This window comes from Argopecten irradians, chromosome 2 (genome assembly GCF_041381155.1).
Source record: "Argopecten irradians isolate NY chromosome 2, Ai_NY, whole genome shotgun sequence".
Classification (NCBI taxonomy): Eukaryota; Metazoa; Mollusca; class Bivalvia; order Pectinida; family Pectinidae; genus Argopecten; species Argopecten irradians.
In genome coordinates, this window is record NC_091135.1 from 34,424,406 (window position 1) to 34,442,724 (window position 18,319).

Consider the following 18,319-nt stretch of genomic DNA (forward strand, 5'->3'; position numbering starts at 1 on the left):
GTTAAAATATTGAATCCCGGACAAGCCCCCAAAAATATGTAACGGTTTTCGCCCCTGGCTCAACCTCTTTACAATATAACATAGCTCTGATAGCTTACTACCCGCCAGATAATTAAACGTTTTTGTTTTGTGTTGTGTTACGTTGTAGTTGTAGAACAGAAGTTATTTATTATCACTTAAAGTAAAGTTTGTTTTTCTTCTAATTACGACTGAAAGGAATATAAATTATCACTTGATTACAAAACCGAATATCTATGTTCCTCTGTGTATATTATGTAATCGGCACTCATCATGTTTTCAAAAGAGACATAATAAATTGAGTTTGAGCCAACCAGATGAGCCGGTGCTGTTTCATCGCTAGGAATTCTTTCTCTATGCTCCAATTATTTACCAAACACAATAATTGAGATTATCAATGGATCTTTCTCTTTTAAAAGAAAATAATGTTATTTATAAGGATCAAGGAACATAATTTCATTATTCTTATATAACCCAGAGTAGAGCCGCCATTGCATGAAACATTAAGAAAACATACTTATCATCTATCAATCGCCATGAGTATATACGAAAACAAAAAGAGCGTAAGAGGTCGTGGAAAACGGTCTACAAGGTTGCTGGTATGACTTGAGGACATTGGGCTGATCTGACGAAAATCATAAACGTTTTTATAGTTTTATAGCCATGTGGTAAAATTTAAAAATGAAATATATTAGTGTCAGCTTAGACAACCCCTCACAAAAACCACGGTTTTAGACATTGAGACAGGTATAGCCTATAAAACTTATATAAAAAGTGTAAAGACGAGGTTGGTTTTATTTTTCATTCCAAATATATTTCTTTCAGTAGCAAACAGTTTCTAAAATATGATATAAAGTCTGTCAATAGAACAACATCCACACATAATTTCGTTGTCTCACAAACCACAACTTTTGCGCGATTTCGGTCCCTTCATTAAAAGGTCTTTTGATTAGAGGAAAATAGGCTACAAAATAGTTTAAGTTTGTTGCATATGTACAGGGATATTATATGTATATCCCTACATTTTGGATGAAAAAAATGCAATGCAATACAGTGAATTGAAAATAGATAGAAATAATTATGTCTCATTTTGTAGAGTTCCTGTTATATTGACTTTAGCCCTCTGGCAGACCGATTGTCTATATGTGTACACCGTATATGTATGACGCACATGCTCGTTGTTTGGACCCCAATCTGAAGATGGCTTTATTGCTCTTTTCAGTTTCTGAAACAAAACTTTTTTATGTTAAGCCTACGTCAATAACATTATCACAATCTATCTCAAAACAAATGACAATTTTTATTGTCATTGCAGTTTTATGATGATAGAAAAGAAATTGATTGAATATGATTTGAAAATTGCTAAATAAAGTGTAAATTGAACAAATGAAAATGAGAAAATATAAAACATTATAATATTTAACAAACACAAAAACAAACGTGGAGATGTGAAGTTATGGTCCAATCAGCCATACTAGATGAGTTCATGCTTACCTGTGAAAGTATTCCTTGTTGTGATATTAATTTCCACAGGAAGACGGCCGGTGTTGGTACGATGGAGACAAGACCTATAAGGATTCCTATGATACCAGTATAATCTGGGTATCTGTAACCTTTGTATACCGGCCGGTCAAAGTTCACCAACACAGCTATGAACGCAACCTGTAATGTCAATATCCATTAATAAAAGCATCGAACTCATTTAATGAATACAATGTATACCCCTAAGCTTTTAATTAATGCAAGATTAAGGTTTGCCAAATTAACAAGAATTCTTTTGTACAATATATGAAATCTTGCTTAAGCGGCTATGAACATTCAGTATTCAAATATAATACCAAAATTTAGCAAATAACATATTCCGTCTTTATATATTACAAAGATGTTGGTATTTTCGGCTAGGTTTTGATTGTGACGTCATTATTTCGTGAGGAAAACAAACGTCATTTTTATTCTCTGAATGTGTACTAAATGTGTGACGACATAATCCATATCTACCAGCACGGGGAGAAAACTATGTAATATGCAAGTACGAAATAAGTGAATTGATATTATTCATATATAAGATAATAAACCAATTATATAACACTATGAATCATTGTCTTACCTTTGATTAATACTAAGAAACATCTTAAAACATAAGATAATAAACCAATTCAAGATGTTTCTTAGTGTTAATCAAAGGTAAGACAATGATTCAAAGTGTTAAATTGTTAATAGATTCAGTAAGTCTTCGATAGATCGAAGTTGGATTGACCATCCTTCTCTCGTCGTAAGATTCTAAATTGTAGACAATGACCCGTTCCGATAAACTAGGCCTGGGAAATTCACATACCTGTGGTTAAGTTGATATTATCATATGCCTGGTTTTTAAACTTTGCCTTTTGTACATGTTTTCTTTGTTTGTTTGTTTGATTTTTTAACGTCCTATTAACAGCTATGGTCATGTAAGGACGGCCTCTCATGTATGCGGTGTGTTGCATGTATGTTGTGCGAGGTGTGTGTTTTGGGAGAATGCGGTATATTCATGTTGTGTCTTCTTGTATAGTGGAACTGTGTCTTCTTGTTTAGTGGAACTGTTGCCCTTTTTATAGTGCTATAACACTGAAGTATGCCGCCGAAGACACCAAGCAACACATCCCACCCGGTCACGTAATACCGACAACGGGCGAACCAGTCGTCCCACTCCCTGTATGCTGAACGTTAAGCAGGAGCAGAAACTACCACTTCTATAGACTTTGGTGTGTCTCGACCAGGGGACAGAACTCAGAGCCTTCCTCACAGGGGCGAACGCTCAACTCAAGGCCAAAAGTGAGGCGATGTCAAGGAAGGCATTAGGAAAGATAAAGTCAGTTAGGAAGAGGAGAAAACATAAGATCCTAAATTTAGTCGCCTTTTACGATCACGCAATAGGGACAGCAGGTACAATTCTAAGACCCTACCTGCAGGGCATGTACATGTTTTCAAGATTATATAAAGATCCTATTTATTCTTATTACGTTTTAGTCTAAATGCTGCAATAAAATCAACTGAACGGATCACTACCTATCGTATAAAACAGACCCGATAACTGCATATTTTGTGAAACTATAACTATGTTCATTGAACGGATCGCTGGTTAAGATGTAATAAGACGAATTATTAAATTACATTTTACTTATAAAGAAGAATTCAACACAAGGATGAATCAGCAAATCCCTATTTCAAAGATTCTAATTTTCTAAAGATCATCATCGGTAGTCGAGATTACTTTCTAAATTTAGGATTGATGCAAAAAGAAACAGCTACAGTTGTATAAATACATGTATATGGTCACAGGGATTTCGTTGGTGAAGAATCAACAAAATTATTTAAACTATACGATCTTCATCATTCAGCAAACTCATACATGATACAAATTTATGGATCTAAGAGAATGGAATATCTAGACATATTGTTCTGAATGTAGTTTGGTTAGAATCGCATTAGTAGTTGAGGAGAATAACTCACCAACATGGCTGACGGAGTAACAATACACAAGGAGACCCGTATAAACACAGGGATAGGCGATCCTGTCATCATTTCTACATCCCTACTGAACCGCTCAGCTCCTGTAACGGACGTATGTTCAATATAACAAGGAAAAATATATTGATTTTTAATTGTTATAATTATTGACAATTTTGAATAGAAACAATAAGTAATTTGAAATCATCAATTAAGAAATGCAACTTAAAATACATGTGCATCTGCTTTGTATGGTAATTCTATATTCACAATTTAAGCAATCAACTATATTCATACCATTGAACTATTGTTTCTATTCCCCTCATCTATGTTTTGTTTTGTTTTGATACTCAACAGATTAAAAAAAATATGACGAGGGGAAATTGTAATTTTAAAAAATAGTGTTAATATTATGTTACAATATTAACTTGGATTGTCATTTTCATTAAGTGAAAATATAACATATCTCATCAGGTCATTTTTTTGGTGCATCATTAAATGTAGCCTTATTTTTACGGTTTCGGTTTTTATAACGTCCTATTAACAGTCAAGCATATTGTTTAAGGATATGGCAGGTCTGTTGATGGTAAAAAGCCTGAGTACCCGTAGAAGAACTGCCTTACATGGGATTCAAACCCAGAAGTGGAGGGGTTGTGGTAATATGTCGGAACATCTTAAAGACTCGGCTACTGCAGTACCCAGAAAAATAGAAAGAAATATAAATCGCCTTAACATTAATTAATGTGATATCTAAAGACAATAAAACCAGGACTCCAACCCGGAACCTCTGAACACTAGCCGAATGTTTTACCGATTGAGGTACTTGATCACCGACGAATGTCCAGTCCAAGCAGAAAATTCTTGCGAGCGATTTTCCCATCCATGGGTTCTTCAAGCAATGCTTTTACATTATTATAAATATCAGATATATACACTATCAATAGTTTTTACAATTATACAAGCATTTGATGTTAAAGTGACTGAACATATAAAAGTGATTTTAACATATTTCTTCTTTTTCTTACCATATATCCATCCAATTATGATACATTCTAGTGTGGCCACCATAAACAAACAGAAAGTCGACTCGTACCAGTCGATTAGTTGGAAGATGTAAACTCCCGCCTACGAACAAAGAAAACATAATTTGAAATTCCTTACTAACACTGTCCAGTTCGTGTCCATGTCTTAAACCTTTATAACATCATTTAAAACCATTATTGATAACGAGATTTAGAAATATCTGCTTTTTTATAATAGAATTAATGATTAAACTAGACTTGGTATTCGATTACTATTTAAGGGTCATGCCACTTTTTATCACTCAAATATCAAATAGTGAAAATGGATAAAATGTGTTAATGAGTAATACATTTAACAAATACCTGTGTTGCAAATATGATGCTTGTCAGGAAAAAGAGAAAGAAGACTGCGATTAGGACGTACGTCTTACGTTTTCGTAATATTTTTAATGTAATTTATCTGTCAGTCCGCTGATAACTAATAAATATAAATAAATAATTTATTGGTATATGATATAAATAAATAATTTATTGGTATATGATAGATATAAGTAAAGAATTTATTCGTCAATCTATGGTTAACTGACTTCAAAATATCGGCGTACGTCAGAAGCAGGTATGTTTCATATCCGTAAATGACTTCATTTAGGTAGGTATATATGGTTTTTGTAAGGTTCGATATAACGCACTATATAGAACTGTTTTACTAGGATGACAATTATTAGGTTATAGATACTGGCCCGAACTATTAGTTGTAACCTTAACCTGGCTGTCGAGTCCCACCGTAAATAACATGACGAAGAACAATACAGCCCACAGGTGTGGAGCAGGTAGGCGGGTAAGAGCTTCAGGGTAGACCAGGAATACTAGGCCAAGACCTGGAGACAAAGTGATGTATAGTTATCGTCACACCCCAGTAGTGGTGTCCCTTAACAATGGAATGCTAATCGTCAGCATATTTACATCACCGAATTTCCAGGGGTTAGGGTTACTATCACTCTCGTGTTATGAACCCCTGGACTATTAATTAGTAAAACTAAAGACATTTCAGGAGAAAACAACTGACCAAACACAGGTCTGGAGAGACTTCCTTTGAATATTTCAGAGAATGATGCCAAACTGCAAAGCCATATTCTGAAAAAGTGAACCTTTATCCGAGTATGGTGATGTGCAGCAAAGGACAAAATTACCTGTCTCCGTTTTGCTATGACTTAGTCCTGTGATACTAAGCCCTGGAGTATCGAGAATGACATATATATATACATTACTTTAAAAATCTTAATTATAATTACTCTTTTTAAATAAAATAAACGTACATCAATAGAAGAAACAATATTTGTGTTATACATAAATACAATGAGTCAAATACTGGGAGTATCATAGATTTTTGCTATCATACAGGTGACGTAAGTGTTTGATGACGTCGCGACAAAATGGCGGCTTCCGTTATCACAAGATATTTTGAAGTTGAGGTTCCTTAAATTGTAGGTTGTGATAAAAAGTATTTTATATTCGTGGCCAGTCTCACACAAATAAAAGACACTTTTTATAAATTCTCATAAGAACTGAATTCTCATTTAAAATCCTATATTTTTATGTGAAATACAAACTTCAACAAGCCCAATGTTCACTTTATTAAGCGAAATAACTTGAAGAATTAACGTGCACGTTGATCGTCATTTATAAACAGAAGGCGTTCATTATCTTGAAACTCGTGGTCTTAGTTTCCTAACGGAGGTTATACTTGCCTGATTCCGCAAGCTGCTGTATAGATACGTTCGCCTCACGTGCCAGAAATCCTAGGACTGAGAACACGACGAGACCACAAAGGAAGTTGGAGAATGTATCTACAGCTACGGTTACCATGGCGTCCCTAACAACAAAACAACCTCTTTTAATGGCACGTTGTAGAAAAAGATTATAAGGTATGGTGAAATTGGAAGTGACCAGATGATCATTCTGATTTACCATTTACTTCCTTTCATTTACACTCTGACAGTATTGAAGAAGTGTAAACAGAAGGAGATAGATCAGAATACCACAGGATATGCTCTGTTTCCTGTATATTTCATAAAATACACCAACACGTAAGACATGGATTAACATGTATCATTGTATTTTTACCTGAGAACATTGCCATGGAATTTATGAAAACTTCCCATCGTGACGATGCCACCCCATGCTGATCCTAGGGAGTAGAAGACTTGTAAAGCTGCCTCCAACCATACCTACACAATATAATAACCATGTCCTACCATATTAATTATGGTTATCTGTGATGTAATTGGGAGTAATTTTTACATTCATTTTTTTCTCTGGTAATCTATTGAAAACTATTAGTTTTATGAATTGACTGTGAAAAACATTCAAAGGCACGGAGAAACATGCATGATGCTTTGTAAGCATTGGCATCAACACATAATGTATCTACTGTGTACAGTTCTTGTTTTTAAGCTATATGTATGTTTAGATGAAAACATATCTGAAGAGGTTTCTTAAAATATGTCGTAAACATGTTAATTAAATGTCACGGGTTTTTCGGTGATACAGAAGGTAGAGATGGGTAGGAGGTTTTTAAAGTCATAACACATGCGCATCAGAGCTGCTATAGAGAAACAAAGAAGCGTATGACGATTTTCAATAGTAATATTTTCAAGTCCATCGTTTATATAATAAACAACCAATCTCAATCATAACAAGTCTTTTTGTTTTTGAATGCATTTGGTTCAACAAGCCCACCCTCACGACCGTCACGTATAAATAAAATGATTTTTGGCAGTAATGCCTAAATTCATTTTGAGCACTTAGTTGACTTAATTTGTAAAATCGAAACTTATGCATTGTAAGTATTGTAATTCTCGAAATGTTGGTAAATTTTGGCGTGGAAAACATATTATAGGCTCTTTTTTCATTAGTATGGAAATTACGGCAAATATGTTTTAAGTGAACGTCGCATTGTTATGCAAATTTTATACAATTATGCATATTTTTCATAAAGGTATTAAGGCCTTTATTATCTCTGCGTTATATTACCTGGCTGTGAAGTAGTCTAGAGAAGTCTGGTGACAGGTAGAGAAGTACTCCGTCTAAAGAACCTTCAAGACACAGGCTTCGGATCAAGATCACCAGGAGGAGAATGAACGGAGTTGTGGCCTACATAAAACACAAGGCACTACGTAAGTATTACCTCAGACAAATATCATCTTCCACTGTATACTGTAAACGTGAATATTATCGCAAGTGATTCATTCCGCGATTTCACACATAAAACTTTTACTGTTTCGTGATAGATACACTTTCAGACTTTTAACAGCAAAGTTTATACATGTAAAAATGTTACGCTTGGGAGGAACTTTCGCGACAAAGCGACCTTCGCGTAATTAGCGAAAATGTTCCCCTCGCGTAAATGTTCATGTTTACAGTATTGGCCAAGAAAACTACGAAAGAATAAGGGTAATTGTTGTTCTGAATCAATAGCATCACAAACAACAACGAAATAAACATACATTCCAGTCTCAGGTAGCGGTAAAGATTAGGCACAAAAAACTACGAAATCATGGATATGCCACCGTTTTGTGGTGTGATGCCATCTACACTATAGTACCACTGCCTTAGATTATATTTATCCAGCATGGTGATATATTTCTTGTATGGAATGAAAACATGTACCTTTCCAGATGAAGTAACCCCCTTCACGATACAAAGGAACATGATGGTATACGAGAAGAATAAAGCCAAAACAATGTGCCATTGTGGAGCTCCTCAGACGTCGATTCCAGAGGATGATTTCAATAACTTGTACCTTGAATATATTTGAAATACATTTGCAAATATTAATAAGTAAGTAATAATACTTTAAGAATACCTTAACATTGTATATATTGTTATTTCCTTTTTGGTACTTACTTTAACTATTAAAAAACAACTGATATTTTGAAGTCAAAGTCGTGATGGCACTCCTCTTTATAGAGAAAATGGTAAGGATATTTCATCGATTATCTTCAAGGTTTCTAGTCTACTTTGTCAGAGCCAGAGGATGTGTTCAAAATACATATTCGTAAGACTTTTGGAATAAATTTCGGAAATGTTATTACAAGCCCATATATAAGCATATTTTGATGTACGCCTCTGATCATTGCTGGAAACCAACCTCTCCCTAGATCTAGCCTGTAACATGGCATGTTTACCTCCAGAACTCTGTCGCCGCTGTAGGGTAAAAGTCCAACTTTTCTTCCGATGTATTGTATGAGAACGAAGTGTTCCACTGACTCTTGTTGGACACCCCCGACCTCAATACCACACATTCGTCTGTATTCCAGTCGTTATCGCAGCTAGCCCAGGGGTGAGTTGGGTAGAAGGAATAGCCCAGGTATAACAACACCCAGGCCACGATCAATCCGTAGTACCACGAACATATGGCCGTCATCAGCACCATGGAATAGCCAATACCTACGTCATACATGTAATTATGTTATGGGGCATATTGATATTGTCCCCTTATTGAAACAAGAGAAAAAAGAATGAAGAGGCTAGACCTGGGTTCGAGCCTCCGAACACTATCCGGACGCTTTTCAGACTGAGCTACCTGGTCACCGATCATCGGCCCAGTTTAATCCAGTCACAGTACATCCTCCCTTTTTACAGTCTTCGCTTTCAAAGACAGATAAGACCCTCATAACATCACCGTGGGTATTTAGTTGGGTGGTAAATTTGTAACAGGAGTGAGGAAATGTAGCGACAAGACCGGGGCTCGAACCCGGGACATCCGAACGCTAGCCGGATGCTCTACCGATTGAGCTGGCCGGTCGCTGATGATCGACTTAGTTCAGTCCCGACACAATATATCATTAAACGTTTCTGATAATGCTAAACTACAGTTCCACAAAGTACATAAAGCCCACATTCATTATTTTGGTATCAAGTAAACGTTTTCCTAGCCGTATAGTGTACAAATGGAAATTTTAACCTGCCAAATATTAACACAATCAATGTAAAAGACGCTACTTATTATACAGGTTTCGGGATCAACAAGTTATAATTCGAAATGTACTATGGATCTGATGGTAGAAACATCGAATGACGACTGTTTATTTAATTATTTATTTTAAGTTTTACGTAGGTATCTACTTTATACATGTATGCATAGCCAAATATATATAACAAATTTCACGAGTTAAAATAACCGACCTGTGTTCATTTATTTATTCATGTCTTTCTATGAAATCAATAATGCGTATAAAATTCGATACTTTACCTGAAGTAATTTATCTTATTTTCCTATAAGTCAATGTTAAATTAGTTGTCAAATCATTAACATTACATAAACATGTTTGACATAATTATGTGTGTTGGCAATATGTTGATCTCCAAATAAAATTAAAACATTTTATTTGAGTCGATCGCCTAAATAGCTAGGATTTAACTTTCAAATTCTACGGCCAAATCGTTAAACAGTGCAACGGCGCAGCTATTCCGCTATATAGTATGCAAGCTTTGCACTTTTTCAAATATGGCATCACAGAAGATTATTGTAAAAAATAAAATTCTGGGTTTAAAGATCGTATACGTGTAAATACTTACCCTCGAGAAGTGGACAGAGTGACCAGGAGACTAGGGCACTTTTCCCAGAAAACTGACCAAGGCAAAGCTCCATATAGTACATAGGAAATCCGCATAACAGCGTAAATGTGAAGAAAGGAATGAGGAATGCACCTATTAAATAGACATATAATGCTTGCTTGTTACACCTATTTATTTTCGCGGAGAATGAATTTCGCGTTTTAATGCTTTTTTGCGACGTTTATATTTCGCGATTTATGGTCATCAGGGTCTTCTATTTAAGCAATAAACTGTTACCAGATTGGACATCCAGTTGATATGAAGCCCATCCGGAAGGAAGATAAATAGAATGGTGCCCGATATGAATATTTATCTTTCGGACGGATGGGCTTCATATCAACTGTATGTACAATCTGGTAACAGTTTATTACTTATGTTTCCATTACGATCATTCAAATTCAAAACTATGCACGTATATATCCTTTACGGAACAGCCATTTCATAGACCGCAAAATTTTAAAACCTTTTTTTAAATTATGACCCGCATAACAGTTTGACGCGTCATCGTCATAACAGTTAGGAAACTACAGGATGACTCGTACCGAAAATGCGTCTTGTATACAAAAAAGCTTTATTTTGCAACAAACTAACTTATCTATAGTACATGTTGGTTGTTAACGGGCATATATCTATATATTACAACATTTCGGTAAAATATACGTTTTAAACTCATAAAAAAATATTACAATACTGTTCCATGTCTAGTTTTTATGAGGAATCGCTCGCAAGTGACAGTCCACAGAATATAAGTGCGTTGAAACAACCCAACGGTACTTATGAAAAATGTTCAGTTCACACTTTCAAGTAGAGGCTTCAAGTGTATGATCTGCAGCGTGTTTCCATTTAGTCCGCTAACTACTTCTGTAGTGTTTGCCCGTTTGTCAGTATAAAAAAACCGTCTACTTTATGAAACTTCTAGGAATAAAGAATATAATCCTCGAATCTGAAATCTTTCTTTGTCTAGAAAATTTATGTCGAGGAACAGAATCAAAGAGCAAGACAAAAACATCCACCACACCAAGTTTTAGACACAGGGACCTGGCACGATTTTAGGTACTATAATATATATATGTATACTGTTAAAAAAATCGTTCCAGGTCCGTGGTTTTAGCGGCTAAATAATAATTTTTCGAGTGGGTATTATTACAATTCAATTAAATTCAACTTTTTTAAACACTTTTACTATTACACATGTAATTCGATAGCTAAACAAATAACAACAACATGAACACAATAAACATACAATAAGTGTCAAAATGGTACTACCGTTGGAAAGAGGAGTGATAATTTTCCATTCAAGATCATCCTTCATAACTAATATACAAAGTGCGTCACTAAGATGACACCATGTATGATGTCTATAAATGTTTTGTATGTAAATATCCCGTGCGGGACCTTGATTGGTTTAATAAAGATTGTCTATTGTCTATTGTCTGTATAGGCGTAAGTATACACTGCATACATTGTCAGTGACGCGGCGGAAACGTTAAATATTCATACGCTTGACCAGATTGGAGTTCATAGCGTGATATTGTCAATTTGGTTTTACATAGATCAAACGGGAAACTGTAGTAGAATGGAAATATAACCTATGGAGGAGAATTTCTCTTGGCTATAATTTCTGCTAGCCCGCGAAATTTAATCGCGCATTAAAAAATTGAGAAAATATAAAGAGGCTAAAACATTACATGAGACTATTTAATGCAGATACCAAATGTGGCAATTTCACAGCATTCTGCATTTGCATATTACAGCGTTATCGGCATTTGCGGGTCAATCTCTCCCAGAGTGCATTACGGTCCCCACAATTTGAAAAATGAAATTGTGGGGACCACAATGCACCCTGGGAGAGATTGTTTGCGGGTTGGTATTGATTGTGACGTCAAGTGTCTGCAAGCGTAACGTCATAGTTTTCGGAGAAAACGACGTGAATTGCACTCACAAAATAATGACGTCACAATGGATACCTACCCTCAGGGGAGCTAACTCTGAAATATGCAAAGACTGGGTATCATTGGAAATAAGGTCTAGGCTTACAAAACAACCTGTTACAGATATGAAATCGATTTCCTTAATTAGATTAAATATTGATTATACTGGATGATACTGCAGTATAACACATAATTCTTTTTTTAAACTTACACATTTTAATGCAACATCTGATGCCTTATAGACGACATACAATCGTCAAATTCTAAAGGTGACATCTGTCTAAGAAAATATGTGACGTCAGAAACAAAGTGTAAATGACTTAGTTGAGAATTTGTTTAGAAACGAACGTTAAATCTTGTAATTATTTAGATATTCAATATTACTATATATAGAGTCGAATCCCTTGTGGTAAGTGTAAAAAACGTTTACGACTAAGTATGATAAAGTCGAAAGTGTTACTATCTAGAAATGGTTTATAAACAACAACATCATAAAAGAAATCTTATAACGTCAGTAACAGTACATATTCTGGGATGAGCCTTCGCGAAGAATTTTGCTTACACCCTTGTATAGTGAATGGTAATTCTAATGAATTTATTTGAATTTTACAAACATTAATATTTTCATCGACTGATTAGAAAAAAATAAAACCTCTTGTATGAAGTTAATTTACGGTACGCCATTTTCAGATACGTGTATACACATGAGAGTGTTAAGCCTTGCTTATAACACAATGTCTTCGCCGAGATGTTGAAAGGGCAGGGGAACATGTCTTTTTGCCCCCACTCATTTTCGCCGACTGAAATTTTCTAAAAGGGTCCTCCTGCATATTTTACGTACTTCATTTTAGAATTTTTTCCGCTGCGCGGCGCTTTTTCTAAAACGTTTAAGCACATAATGTCACACCTTAAATAGTAAAAATTCATTACACACGAACTAGACTAAAAATGTTCATGAAGGGATTCTATGTACTATTTAAAAAACTGTCTCTTAAAAGATCAATTTGTTTATATGTCTTAGCGAGACAATTAATTCATTTTTTATGTTACACAACAATGTGCCGATAGTGTGAAGCCGGTATATTCAGATCGAGTAGGGTTGCATAATGTTATGACAGTTATCATTTCTAAATGCAGGTAGCTTTAAATCGAAAAACTACCATGTTAAGAACGCTTTATAATCATTAAAACACATCGTAAAACTCATCTTAGCCATTTTAAATCGTAATTTTTTTCCCGGGGGAGACCCCCAGACCCCCCTAACACCATAATCTCGCGATTTCGGGCTCTCGCAAAATCATCAAAATACACTGTAAAAATCATCTCAGCCATTCTAACTTACAATTTTTTTCCGAGGGTCACCCTAAGACCCCTAAAACACCAAAATCTCGCGCCTTGGCCAATTTGCGTATTCGCTAATTTCCTTTTAGCGACCCCACTGTCTATAAATGTGTACAAGGATTAAATTTAATGATATATGAAAAAAAAGTATATAAAGTATATATGGTTGTGTGTTGAATTAATCTCCTCCACTAGGTGCGGGGCGGGGGTGTTACAAAATATTAAGGGCCTTTGTCCCCCCCCCCCCCCATTACGTTTCATCTTCCTACGTCACTGAAGTGTATATAGCCGATTATTCATAGGCAGATGTATAAACGGAATGCGAAATTATTGTTAAACTAGCCTGCAGTGCTGTGAGTGTAACATATAACAGAGGTAATTATCATTTGAAAGACACCGCAATGATTTCCTAGCTTACATAGTATGCACAGCACTAAAAAAGAACTCATTAAAACTCATTATATATTGATCATATCACAAGATACAGGCAACAATTTAAATCACATATATGTTTAAAGACCCATTACCTTCCCGAAACGGCTTTTAATTTCTAAAATGCGAATGTAAAATAAAATACATCAAATGTTACTTTTCATAGCGCGGGTCTTATATTTCCCGCGTCGTCCTAATTACTGCGCGTTATATTAGCTGACTATCACACCGCCAAACGACAAAAAAAGCGAAATGAATTATTCACTGTTAACAAAAATTACGCATTTGTTTTTGTTGCAACTACATTTTAGGTCATCGATATATATTTTCTTGTGTTTCTTTTTTTTTTTTTTTTTTTTACTTTTATGATACTATATTTTTTATCGAAAAGGTAATGGGCCTTTATATCTTATGAAATTAATTAAAATGTTCAGACATTTTAATTAAAGATGCTCCATCGCCGATAGAGCATGAACGATACACATCATTTGAACAAAATCTGGTGTTTTTTCGTGTATATATGTGTCTAATTCGCACAAAAATACATATAAAATGATTAAGTTTGCTTAAATTAAGTGCATGCGCAACTAGAATTTTATTTCATAAAGATCATAATAACACGGAGTTTTTTACGGGACACAATTAATCATTTTTAATATCTTTATCTTGAAGTAAAATAAAAGCTCATACTTTTCAATGGTGGTAATGGTGTAAATTAAGTAACTTTTGTAACTGAAGAAAAATACTAATTCTTCCGCTACTGTTTTTGATTGGAGAAAAATACTATTCGTCGGCGGTGTAGCATGTATAAACTGCTGGCTCCATCTAGAAACCAGATTTGACATTATATCTGTATCTTGCTCGTAATACTAATTTTAAAATACCTCCTCCATTCTTCATACACACATACGGGAACCTCCAGACACTTCCAAGTCCGACGCTGTATCCGATCAATCCCAAGCTATATTCTACGTTGTTTTTCCATACCTCCCTTTGTGGCAGTTCCTTATCGACATCTGTTTTACCTGATAGCAAATCAAGTTGTACTTCCTCGACTTTTGTCGTCATTGTTATATATTCCGCATTCAAACACTGAATCGTGTCGCTGGATGTCATGTGTCTGCAAGCGTAATGTCATAGTTTTCGGAGAAAACGACGTGAATTGCACTCATTAAATAATGACGTCACACTGGATACCTACCCTCAGGGGAGCTAACTCTGAAATATGCAAAGACTGGATATTATTGGAAATAAGGTCTAGGCTTACAAAACAATAAGTGATAATCAGTAACAAAACTGAAGTAATTTCCTGTTCTTCATCTAACAATATTTCCTATTTGTCGCTGTGTCACTTATCAAACACTCCCAAACTGTTACAGATATGAAATCGACTTCCTTAATTAGATTAAATATTGATTATACTGGATGATACTGCAGTATCATGCACCAACCAATGATCTTGTAACACATAATTCTTTTTTTAAACTTACACATTTTAATGCAACATCTGATGCCTTATAGACGACATACAATCGTCAAATTCTAAAGGTGACATCTGTCAAAGAAAATATGTGACGTCAGAAACAAAGTGTAAATGACTTAGTTGAGAACTTGTTTAGAAACGAACGTTAAATCTTCTAATTATTTAGATATTCAATATTACTATATATAGAGTCGAATCCCTTGTGGTAAGTGTAAAAAACGTTTACGACTAAGTATGATAAAGTCGAAAGTGTTACTATCTAGAAATGGTTTATAAACAACAACATCCTAAAAGAAATCTCATACGTCAGTAACAGTACATATTCTGGGATGAGCCTTCGCTCAGAATTTTGCTAACACCCTTGTATAGTGAATGGTAATTCTACTGAATTTATTTGAATTTTACAAACATCAATATTTTCATCGACTGATTAGAAAAAAATAATCTATATTACGTAACCTCTTGTATGAAGCTAATTTACGGTACGCCATTTTCAGATACATGTATACACATGAGAGTGGTAAGCCTCGCTTAACACAATGTCTTCGTCGAGATGTTGAAAGGGTATATAACCGATTATTCACTTGATACAAATTTCTGTTTTCTTTATTCATTTATTCATATGCAGATGTATAAACGGAATGCGAAATTATTGTTAAACTAGCCTGCAGTGCTGTGAGTGTAACATATAACAGAGGTAATTATATGCTGTGAGTAAAACATATAACAGAGGTAATTATCATTTGAAAGACACCGCAATGATTTCCTAGCTTACAAAGTATGCATATCACTAATAAAGAACTCATTAAAACTCAATATATCTTGATCATATCACAACAGGATACAGGCAACAATTTAAATCACATATATGTTTAAAGACCCATTACCTTCCCGAAACGGCTTTTAATTTCTAAAATGTGAATGTAAAATAAAATACATCAAATGTTACGTTTCATAGCGCGGGTCTTATATTTCCCGCGTCGTCCTAATTACTGCGCGTTATATTAGTTGACAATCACATCGCCAAATAAAGCGAAATGAAATTTTCACTGTTAACAAAAATTACGCATTTGTTTTTGTTGCAATTACATTTTAGGTCATCGATATATATTTTCTTGTGTTTTTTTTTCTTTTAAGATACTATATTTTTCACAGGGGGCCAACTCAATGAAAATGGATATTGTCATACATGTTTTGTATTTGGTGGATGGACTGATGTATATATATAACAGTCATGTGATTTTTTTTTCAGAAAATACGAGATTTAAAAATTTATGAAAAAATCTGGATATTTACTATAAAACAGAGATAAAATTAATTAAAATGTTCAGACATTTTAATTAAAGATGCTCCACCGCCGACAGAGCATGAACGATACACTTCATTTGAACAATATCTGATGTTTTTTTCGTGTATATATGTGTCTAATTAGCACATATACATATAAAATGATTAAGTTTGTTTAAATTAAGTGCATGCGCAATTAGAACTTTATTTCATAAAGATCATAATAACACGGAGTTTTTTTCGAGACACAATTAGTCATTTTTAATATCTTTATCTTGAAGTAAAATAAAAGCTTAAACTTTTCAATGGTGGTAATGGTGTAAATTAAGTAACTTTTGTAACTGAAGAAAAATACTAGTTCTTCCGCTACTGTTTTTGATTGGAGAAAAATACTATTCGTCGGCGGTGTAGCATGTATAAACTGCTGGCTCCATCTAGAAACCAGATTTGACATTATATCTGTATCTTGCTCGTAATAATAATTTTAAAATACCTCCTCCATTCTTCATACACACATACGGGAACCTCCAGACAATTCCAAGTCGACGCTGTATCCGATCAATCCCAAGCTATATTCTACGTTGTTTTTCCATACCTCCCTTTGTGGCAGTTCCTTATCGGCATCTGTTTTACCTGATAGCAAATCAGGTTGTACTTCCTCGACTTCTGTTGTCATTGTTATATATTCCGCATTCACACACTGAATGGTGTCGCTGAACTCCAGTCGTCTAAATATGCGGAATAAAGTCACGCCTTATATACCGTAGAAAAATGAGCTGATAATCGGACAAATTAATTGAATTTGTAATAGTTATGCATGTGTGACATAATGACAAAACAGTTCATTTGATAGTTCATAAAAGGCGGGACCTTGAAGTGTTAAATAGCGATGTAACTGCACTATTTTTTTAGAATTTCAGTTATAATATGAATACATATACGTATACATTGTATAGTTACGTAACCATAACATGATAGAAATTATAAAAATATATGCATAAAAGTAAGTTTCCATATACAATATTACAAAAAGTATAAATAACATTCGGTAAATACTAAAAACATTATTCAACATTAATATGGATCAGCTATATCGGTGACTAATTACGAAATACAGAGATAATGCATAGCAATATTGGAAGTTCGCTTTTTGTTCAAAATGCTTCCAGAAACTTCCACGAATAAGATGCTAAAATTTAAGAACCTTATTGGGGTTTTTTAAGTTAAGAAGAGATTTATTCGCAAATCTCTATTGATCAACAGATAGTTGGTTCACAGTGTTAACTACTGGTCTTTACTTCGGTTAAGTATTATTTCTGTATAATAACCAACAGGACTGCTCCCCAAAATTATCCTTCTAAACTATGAACAATACACAGATCCATATATCTGACTATTAATCTACGTGTTTAGAGTATAAAACATTTTCACATATACTGGTTATTTATCGACTTTTGATGTAAAGGATATAACTTATAATTACCTACCAGAATGGCTATACATATCATATAATCTAAAACCCTTCATGTTATACTTCAAACAAATATGTAGTTAGTCTGCCGGTGTATGTGCGCTGGTATATCTGTTGAAATTTAACTCACCACGTGCAACACGAGTCGGAATTAGGACGAGTTCCGCTTGAGATGTGGCTTCTGTTAACTTCATTCCCTAGAGATATCCTAGGGTGCTACCGACTCCAT

General features: G+C 34.5%; 1 pseudogene; it reads right to left on the minus strand.

Annotated features, from left to right (window-relative positions):
• Positions 1–642: 642 nt before the first annotated feature.
• Positions 643–14,917, minus strand: LOC138316615 (sodium- and chloride-dependent glycine transporter 1-like; annotated as a pseudogene).
• Positions 14,918–18,319: the final 3,402 nt, after the last annotated feature.